The sequence below is a fragment of the Phascolarctos cinereus genome, unplaced genomic scaffold (genome assembly GCF_003287225.1).
Source record: "Phascolarctos cinereus isolate Bilbo 61053 unplaced genomic scaffold, phaCin_HiC Scaffold_2;HRSCAF=192, whole genome shotgun sequence".
Lineage (NCBI taxonomy): Eukaryota > Metazoa > Chordata > Mammalia > Diprotodontia > Phascolarctidae > Phascolarctos > Phascolarctos cinereus.
In genome coordinates, this window is record NW_027555625.1 from 91,348,024 (window position 1) to 91,358,594 (window position 10,571).

The following is a 10,571-nucleotide window of genomic DNA, read 5'->3' on the forward strand; positions in this document are numbered from 1 at the left end:
CAAAGGACAAACAGCAATACGATTGTATCCAACCTCTTCTCTCCACTCACATGGCTACCATCTTGGTTGAGGTTGTCATAATTCTCCATCTAGATTATTTCAACAGGCTTCTGATTGATCTGTTAGTCTCAAGAATCCCCCCATTGCAGTCCATGTTCCCCCCACGGCCAAAGTAACTTTCCTTAAGTGCAGATACCACCACGCGAATCCCCCGCTCCATCAACTTTAGTGACTTCTTGCCTCTAGAATAAAACACAAGCTCCCCTATTCATCTCCTGAAGTCCTCCTTTTCTACATAAAAAGTTTATATAAAAAAGTCTTATTAAAGTATTTGTATAATCTAGCCTCAACCTGTCTTTCCAGCACGATGCAGTCTACACCAACATGCACCTCTCTTTAAGACACGCTCAAGCTCCATCTTCTGCGTGCAGCGTTTCTTGATTCCCCCCCTCCCTATCTGTCATCTTCCCGCCCAAACTGCCTTGTATTTAACCTGCTTGTATGTGTTTGCATTTGTACTTGATTTTCATGCCGTATATATGTTGTATGTACTTGTATATGCTCCTCTTAGAATGTAAGCTCATTGCAAGTAAGGACGGTTTCCTTCTTTGTAGCTGTATCTGCAATGCCCAACACAGTGGCTGGCGTACAGCAGGAGATTTAAGGAAGACTTGTTGATTGATTTACTGAGGTTGCAGGAGGGATATTTATTCAGATATGGGTTGGGTACAATGGTGGCCAAGGTCCCTTTTTAACTTTGTGATTCTTTGACATTATCATAGTCACTCAATTGTTAAGTATCCGAGTCAGAACTTTAACCGATTCCCCATTCCAGTTCATTGTGTGGCGATTTGTCTGCCCTCTTTTATCCCTTCACAATTAAAGCGTATTCCATCCTGCTTTCTCACTATGTGAGCTCACCACATACCTAGAAGAGCTAGTCTGATAGACCCTGCAACTTGCCTTTAGAACATCTGACATCCGTTGTGGGTACTACTTCCACCATGACACATGATATTGGTCGACCGCTGAACCACCTGACCCACTGGACAACTACCCCATAAGGCAGCTGAGCCCTGTCTCACCCTCAGGTCCTGGCCTGCCTCTGTGATTCTCATTAACCCTTTATGCACAGCCACACAATGGTAGGACATTATAGAAATGGGATAGATAGATAGATAGATAGATAGATAGATAGATAGATAGATAGATAGATATAGATAGATAGATAGATAGATAGATAGATAGATAGATAGATAGATAGGTATAGATAGATAGATAGATAGATAGATAGATAGATAGATAGATAGATAGATAGATAGGTATAGATAGATAGATAGATAGATGTCAATAGACAGACAGATAGAAAAATAGATACATAGATAGATAGATAGATAGATAGATAGATAGATAGATAGATAGATAGATAGATATAGATAGATAGGTAGATAGATGTCAATAGACAGACAGATAGAAAAATAGATACATAGATAGATAGATAGAGATAGATAGATAGATAGATAGATAGATAGATAGATAGATATAGATAGATAGGTAGATAGATGTCAATAGACAGACAGATAGAAAAATAGATACATAGATAGATAGATAGATAGATAGATAGATAGATAGATAGATAGATAGATAGATAGATAGATATAGATAGATAGGTAGATAGATGTCAATAGACAGACAGATAGAAAAATAGATAGATAGATAGATAGATAGATAGATAGATAGATAGATAGATAGATAGATATAGATAGATAGGTAGATAGATGTCAATAGACAGACAGATAGAAAAATAGATACATAGATAGATAGATAGATAGATAGATAGATAGATAGATAGATAGATAGATATAGATAGATAGGTAGATAGACAGACAGACAGATAGATACATATAGATAGGTAGATAGATGTCAATAGACAGACAGATAGAAAAATAGATAGATAGATAGATAGATAGATAGATAGATAGATAGATAGATAGATAGATAGATAGATAGATAGATATAGATAGATAGGTAGATAGATGTCAATAGACAGACAGATAGAAAAATAGATACATAGATACATAGATAGATAGATAGATAGATAGATAGATAGATAGATAGATAGATAGATAGATAGATAGATATAGATAGATAGGTAGATAGATGTCAATAGACAGACAGATAGAAAAATAGATACATAGATACATAGATAGATAGATAGATAGATATAGATAGATAGGTAGATAGACAGACAGACAGATAGATACATATAGATAGGTAGATAGATGTCAATAGACAGACAGATAGAAAAATAGATAGATAGATAGATAGATAGATAGATAGATAGATAGATAGATAGATAGATAGGTATAGATAGATAGATAGATAGATAGATAGATAGATAGATAGATAGATAGATAGATATACACATATATCACAAATTTAAATTATGTACATTTAGATATTATTAATTTATATATAAATAATTTGTAAAGAAATAATACTTCTTTAAACCTAGCAAATGAACAAATTAAAAACCTGCTAATGAACACAAAATAGAAATTCTGAAAATCAGCTATAAAATTAAAAACAAAGAAAATCGGGTTGGGGTGGGGAGAGTGAAAAATAGACAGTTATTTGGATGGGAGGGAAAAGAGAAAATTCAAATTGCCAAAATTAAAAAGAGGAATTCACAACAGATTAAGAGGTTAGAAATGAAATTCTTAGAAACTATTATGGTAAATGTGCCAACAAAACTGAAAACTTAAATGAAATGGATGAGTATTCACAAAAATATGAATTGCCCATGTCAACAAAACATGAAACAGAGAGTTTAAACAGCCAAGTTTCTGGGGAAAAGAATTGTAAAAGCCATAAACTAATTTGATGGGTGGCAGGAGGAAGGAAATTGGATTTAGATGGACTTCGACTCACATCTCTTAAATATTAGAAGAATATTTTATTAAATATTATTATTCAATTATTAATACCCGATCAATTCATTTATATTTATTACATTACTATATTATATGTTATATTATACTATAAATCTATTATATTGCATATTATAATGGTTATATTATTATAATATTGTAATGCTACTAATATATACTTTATTTAGATTATTAAATAATATTCTTTATTAAATATTAAAGAAACGCTTTATATAAATAAATTGTTCGTAAAAATAGAAATAAAAAAACACTTTACTAAACTTATTCTGTAAGACAAATGTAGTGTCTTTTTTCTTTTGCTAGGCAATGGTGTTAAGTGACTTGCCTAGGGTCACATAACTAGTAAGTGTCAAGTGTCTGAGGCCAGATTTGAACTCAGGTCTTCCCGACTCCAAGGCTAGTGCTCTATCCACTATACCACCTAGCAGCCCCCAAATGTGGTTTTGATAACCAGACACAGAAAAGTTAAGCAAGGAAATGAAAACTAAAAACCAACATCAACAATGAATATCAATGTAAGAATACCGAATTATTGGCAAAATTATTAGCAAAGGACAATACAGTCAAAAAGATTATTCATTATGACAAGATTGGATTCATACTACAGATGCAGTTAGGAAAATTAGGCCATTTTAATAACAAAAACACGTGGTCATATATGTATATGCATGCATATGTGCAAAAAAAAAAAAGAGAGAGAGCTTTTGACAAGATACAGCATATGTATGTGTGTATTTCATGAGACAATCAGGGATTAAGTGATTTGCCCAGGGTCACACAACTGGTAAGTGTCAAGTGTTTGAAGCCAGATTTGAACTCAGGTTCTCCTGACTCCAGGGCCAGTGCTCTATCCACTGCACCACCTAGCTGCCCACACATTCATATTTTAAAAAACTAATTAGCATAGGAATGATGGACCTTTCCTTAAGGTGATAATTAGTAACTATCTCCAACGATGAGGTAGCATTATTTGTAATTGAGAGATAAGATGGGCTGGAGAGGGGTGGGGCGGGGAGCAAGGAAAGGATGTTTATTATCATTGCCCTTATTTAATATTGTTCTAGAAATGGTAACTCCAGCAATAAGACCAAAAATACATAATTAACAGGATAATATGTGGCAAAGGAAAAGTAAAATACCTCTCATTTTTAATATACAAATAATATAATGGTTTGCTAGAAATTCAATGAGAAAATTAATCGAAACAATTAGTAACTTTGGCAAATTAGCATCCTACAAAATAATCAATTTTTCTATTTACTACTAATAAAACCCCATAGTAAGAGATAGTAAAAGAAATTCTATTCAAATTTATTAAATTGATTTTTTTTCTTTTTCCTTTTTAGTTATGCTTTGTTACAAGGCATAGCTCTTTGGGGAAGGGAGGGACAAAAGACATATTTGGAAATGAAAGTATTGTAAAATTAAAATATTATAAAAAATTTAAAACAAAAACAGTTTTATGTTACTTCCCCGTCTCCCCCCAACAGGTGAACAGTCATTTACAAGGGTGGAAGAAAAATTCTGTATTCTGTTTTAGGCACAAATCCGACAGAGAGAAGTCTTAAATAATTATAATTCCAAATATCTGTTTAGAGAAAGTTCAAAGGTCCAAAAATATGATTTGAAAACATACACTTCTATAAGCCATAATTCATAATATTCCCAAATAAGAGACAAGACTGTACAATAAGAAAAACCATAGTAACAGAGTTTGGGTAAATGTTCAGTTAACAGTTTTGATTCAACATACAAAACAATATGTGACTTTGGCACCCCCTGGGGAATCATTTTCCTAAAACCATTTAATCACTCTCTAATCACTCTCTCTTAGGGATTCTCCTCTCAGCTTGGTTAAGGGTGAACTCAAGAGATACTTCTATAAATTGAATTAATCACAGATTTCTTCCTCCTCTTAGCCTCATCATTGCCCTAATGACTTCAGAAAGGAGTCTTTCCTGGGCTATCAGGCACCTCCCTTTAGAAATCAGTCTAGCCTTTGATTAAGAATGATCTGAACAGATTTCAGTGTTTTAGAATTATTAGTTAAAGTAATACTGAGGCTTTCTCATTAGGATTATAACCAAGGACTTCATGCTAAAAGTCTTATCCTAATATTATTTTCTTCTATTGCAGGAAAGAGGGAACAGAATGGGGAAGGGAGGTGGAGGAAAACTCAGTATGTTTCCACTCAATCAATAATTGGGCATGTCATCTCCTTCCATCAATAAATCCTGCATGAACCATGTACTACATGCAGTACCTCTAGCTGAATGCAAGGTCCTTCAATGGATCTACAATTGTATCCGTGTGGACACTTCCTCTAACGATGCACCTAGAGGCAGCTGGGCCTGGAATCAGGATGAGTTCAAATCTGATCTCAGACACTAGCTGTGTGTGACCTTGGGCAAGTCACTTAAATTCTGCTTTCCTCAGTTTCCTCAACTGTAAAATGGGGATAATAATAGCACCTCTACCTCACACAGTCGTTCTGTGGCTCAAATGAGATGTCTGTAAAGCACTTAGCACAACTCCTGGTACATAGTAGGCATCTAATAAATGCTTGCTTCCTTCCCTCCCTCCTTCACACATTAGCCTATCCATGCCTTTTCATCCTGAGACTCTGTCTAGAGGATTCTGGAACTGGAGACCTTCTTGTCCCTTACGTATTCTAAATCTGCAGCACACAGATCCTCAAGAGATTTGTGGATAGCTTTCAGGGTTGGGGAGGGCTCATCTTCAGTTTCACTCACCTCTAACTGAAATTTGACATTTTCTTTTGATTATTTAAAAACATGATTTGAAGAAAGGGTCCATAGGTGTCACCAGCCTGTGCACCAGAAGGAGTCCATAACATTCAAAAGATTAAGTACCCCTGTCCTAGACCTGGACATTGCATGGATAACGATGGATCGTATGAGGTATTATCAGTTAGTCCTCCCTCTCACTGGGGACTAGCCCATCTGTTCTTCCAGTCATATACATTTCTCTCTTGAGGTCCTTCACAACATTTTTCCTGGGTTATTCTTTATTTGTTATGTGTTATAGTCTGCCGATAACCACCTAGAACATCTCCTCAGCCTTTGGGTGATACTCGCCTACCTCTTCAGAAACTACGATATTCCATAACGTACAGCCACATTTTTTTAAATGGAGCATTGTTTCAGGGAGTAGCTTGAGGTCATTAAAAGACTTGTATAATTTCCCAAAGGCAATTCAGCCTGCTGTCTTCTTGTTCAGCTCTAGGCCCGGGTCATCATATATTCAATGTCTATTCAAGACATGACTACTGAAGGACTAGTTCTGCGGGTTGTCTTTCCTACTGCATATCATCTTTGGTGCAATAAGTACTCTTCATTCACTTGGTTTGTCTTGTGTGGATTTTCAGTCATTTTTCAGTCATATCTGACTCTTCATGACCCCATTTGGGGTTTTCTTGGCAGAGATACTGGAGTGGTTTGCCATTTCCTTCTCCAGCTCATTTTACAGATGAGAAAACTGAGGCAAACAAGGTAAAGTGACTTGCTCAGGGTCACACAGCTTGTAAGTGCCTGAGGCCATATTTGATCTCAGGGAAATGAATCTTTCTGATTCCACTGCACCACATAGCTTGTGTGACAAACTTTTAAGTGATTGTGGACTTCATTTAAGAAGATCTTCAGTGTTTCAGGGCTTAATGGAATCAGCCCAATATCATCCACCTCTCCATCTATAGGGAATCCCTCTTCCATTTTGATTTCATGCTGAGCATCATCTACTATGAGCAGCTAGGTGGCACAGTGGATAGAAGCGTTGGGACTGGAGTCAGGAAGACCCGAGTTCAAATGTGACCTTACTAGCTATGTGACCCTGGGTAAGTCATTTAATGCTATTTGCCTCAGTTTCCTTAACTGTAAAATGAGCAAGAGAAGGAAATGGCAAACCACTCCAGCATCTTTGTAAGGAAACCTCAGAATGGGGTCCCAGAGAGTCAGGAACAACTGAACAGCAATCTTCCATTATGGGAGCAAACACCTTTGTCAAGCTAACCAGTGCCTCAGACCTCACTTGATATTAATAATCAGGTTGTGGTTGAACAAAATTATCTCTGTTATTGCATCATGTCTCATGACATTAACAGCCAGCTGTAGGGGAGGGTGGGGGAAGGGGAGAAGAAGAAACACGGGACACTTTTAAGGACATTTTAATCTGCATGTTCTCCACCACTTTCTTAAATCTAGATAAATAATCAATGAAACAATAAATCAAGCCTTGACTTGAAGCCTTTGCTGATTTCTGGGATACAGATACACTGAAAATTTAACAATAGGCTCTCAGGAGCTGGTCTGAGCTGCTTCCAGCTCTAATGATCTATGAACCACCATGTCAAATTCGTATTTATTACTTATTTCATGAGAACTTGGGGGTCCTACTCCTTTCCTATCAAATCAGGAAGGAATTGACTGAACTGAATCTGAGCTGCTCCTCCAAACCAACTGATGAGTATTTCCTGAGTACCTGCTACGTCCCCAGTTCTGTGCCAAACTCTGTGAGCCACCCAAAGGAGAAGCCTTCATCCATCCTCTTGGAATCTAAGGACTCGGCGTGAAATAATCAGGGACAGCACGCGACAGTGTCTGAGAAAATGGGACGTCTTGAGATCTGGACAGATGAGACCTAGGGTAGGAGTTCAAAACCAAAAGCATGGAGCCTGATCTTTTCACCCTTCTACCTCCAGCTTAATCTGAATGGCAGTGCTAATTACTGACTTGTTCTAATGGGACTTGAAGGTGTTGGGTGGCTTAGCCTCTAAATGGCCTGGGGACATGGTACAAGGAAAGGAGAGAGAGGAAGGTGGGTCTGAACTTGTTTCTTCTATAGGGATTCCCAGGAGACAGCTCATTAGAACAAAATCTCCCAGCTGGGCTTGGTTTAGGAGACAATTTTGTAGTAATCTGGCTAGCTCAGGAGGCCTGTCAAAGACAAAAGAAAATTGCAATAATCTGGTGCTTTTCCCCCCCTCTCAAAATCAATTTAGATCAGAGCTACTTATGGACACACTCTTCTAACGTTAGAAAATTTTTTTAAACCTTAATTACATGTATTTCAGCATAGAAATCCCTAATCCCAGAATTCTCTTTTGAGGACCAAAGGAACTGCTGGTGATTTCTCAGTTTGTAGTCATCAAGTAAAATTTCCGTTTCCTTTTGCACATAAAGAAGCATAGTCTGTAAAATAAACTATTAAATGAGAATGGAGGACAAAAAAAAATTTTTTAAGAATATTCTGGAATCTTTTCTATAATATTGAGTGCCAGGTGTCATGCCACATTATTTAATTTTTTTTCATTTTTCTTTGTCTTTTAGTTATTTTTATTTTATTTTTTCATTTATCAAACACTGATATTTCTTCTCTTCTGCCCTCAGTTTCTCCCTACTCATTGAAAAGAAAGAAATACAGACACCCTTGCATTACATAAGCATAGTCAAGCAAGACAAATTCTCCCATTCTTCACATCCAGAAATACATTCCTCATTTTGGGTAATGGTCCATCAGCTCTCTGTCATGAGGGGGGCAGCCTGCTTTTTCATCAGTCTACTGGAATCATGGTTGATCACTTAGTTGATTAGAGTTCTTAAGTCTTTCAAAATCGTTTTTATAATATTGATGCATCAGTTCATGCAAATGTTTCCGTGTCCCCTCATTTCTTAGAGCACAGTAGCATTCCACTATATTTATGTAATAAATCTTTCCATGGTCTTTCATCTGGTTCCCCTATATGCCCAGCAGTTCCACGGGATAAGCTTATTTGAGTCATTGGCAAGGAATTTAAGCTTATTGGCCTATGGAGCAGGTAAGTGACTTTCTTTTGAAAATGACTTCTTTGCTGCCCTTTCAAGATATCCTGGTTGCTTTATCTTCACAACAACTCCCCCAATTCCCACTTCTCTTTATTCACAGATGGGCATCTACATACATACACAGGAAAGAGCACTGAGTTGGAATCCTGACTCAGCGACTAGCAAGCTATCCCAACTTACTTTGTTGAAGTTGCTTCTTCTTCCTGTGTCTCTACTCCCTTAGCTATAAAATGAGCAGGGGTTCTTAACATGGACCTTTCCATGGACCATACATTTCCAGGGGCTTGAACTTGGATAGAAAAAAAAAAAGACATCTGTATTTTCATGACCATCTAACTGATATTTGATATTTCCATCATTTAAATCATCATTCTAAGAAGGCATCCATAGAGTGCCCCCAAAGGAATTTGTGACACAAAAGATGTTAAAAAAACAAAACAAAATATAGGTTTGATGATCTCTAAGGGATAACCCACCTCTAATGTTCTAAGAGTCTATCCCTTAACTCATTGCCTTCTCCCAGATCTTGGCACAACACAAAGGCACTGGATTTGGAGTTAGAATCTCACCTCTCCTGCCTACTGCCTGTGTGACCTTGTGAAATGAAGTAGATGGATTAGTCACCTTCTAAGGTTCCTTCCTGCTCTAGAGTGATGATTCTGTGAATGAAGATGCTCCCAGCCTCTGGCATCACCCTGTCCTCAGTAAACCTGGATATCGCTCCTTGTTTCACCCCATTCCTTTGGATCTTTCAAAGATGATGGAACAGAAATGAAGCTCCTCAGCCCCTGCTTCCAAGCCCTCCTCCAGGCTAACTCAGACACTTCCCTTCTCTTCTGACTCTTGTCTCCTGTTTCTATACTCTCAAGTGACTCTGCTCATCACCACTGCATGATACTGCTGGAACATATAGGTCACATTTCTCTGCCTCCTACACTTCAAACAGCCAGGGAACCTTCCTAGAACATACAGAACAGGAGTCAGAGATAACTGTAATGAGAACCTGGAGTTCCCATTAGCTCACTAATTAGATCAGCCTTTTTGGGTGGTACTTATTTTAAGTAATTATCATTTATATTTGTTTAATGTTGGCTCATTGGTCCATCTGTCCTTTAAAGTACCCTCTGTCTGGATCAGAGTCACTGGCTTCAGTGACTATGGCTCCCAAGAGGCAAGGAATAAGCCTGAACAATCTTAGCAGAGCCCCACTGGCAAACAAATATTTAATGAAGGTTTTGTATGAAGGAGACATTTTAACAACTTCTGGAGTTCAGAACTGATATCTGGGTACATTAAGGCTAGGACTTGAAATATGAGCAATGTGTAGCATGTGTAAGCTTGCTGTTCAGCTGCTTTTAGTCATGTCCAACTCTTAGTGACCCCATTTGGGGTTTTCTTGACAAAGATATTAGAGTGGTTTTCCATTTCTTTCTCTAGCTCATTTTACAGATGAGGAAACTGAGGCAGTTAAGTGACTTGCCCAAGGTCATATAGCTAGTAAACAGAGAGATGAGTCTTCCTGAGTTCAAGACTGATAGTTTATCTTCTGCACCACCTAGCTGCCAAGTGATTGCAGAGAGAAAATAGGGTAGTCACTCCACGTAAAGGATTACTGAGTGAGTAGAACTGCCTGACTCAGTGACCAGCCCTCTAGAGAAGAAAGGGGAATGAACATGTATTAAGTATCTAATATGTGCCAAGCACTTTATCAATACTATCTCATTCCATTTGAGAAAATCCATAGAAAAAACTTCTGAGGAGGATCTCAGTGATTGGCCAA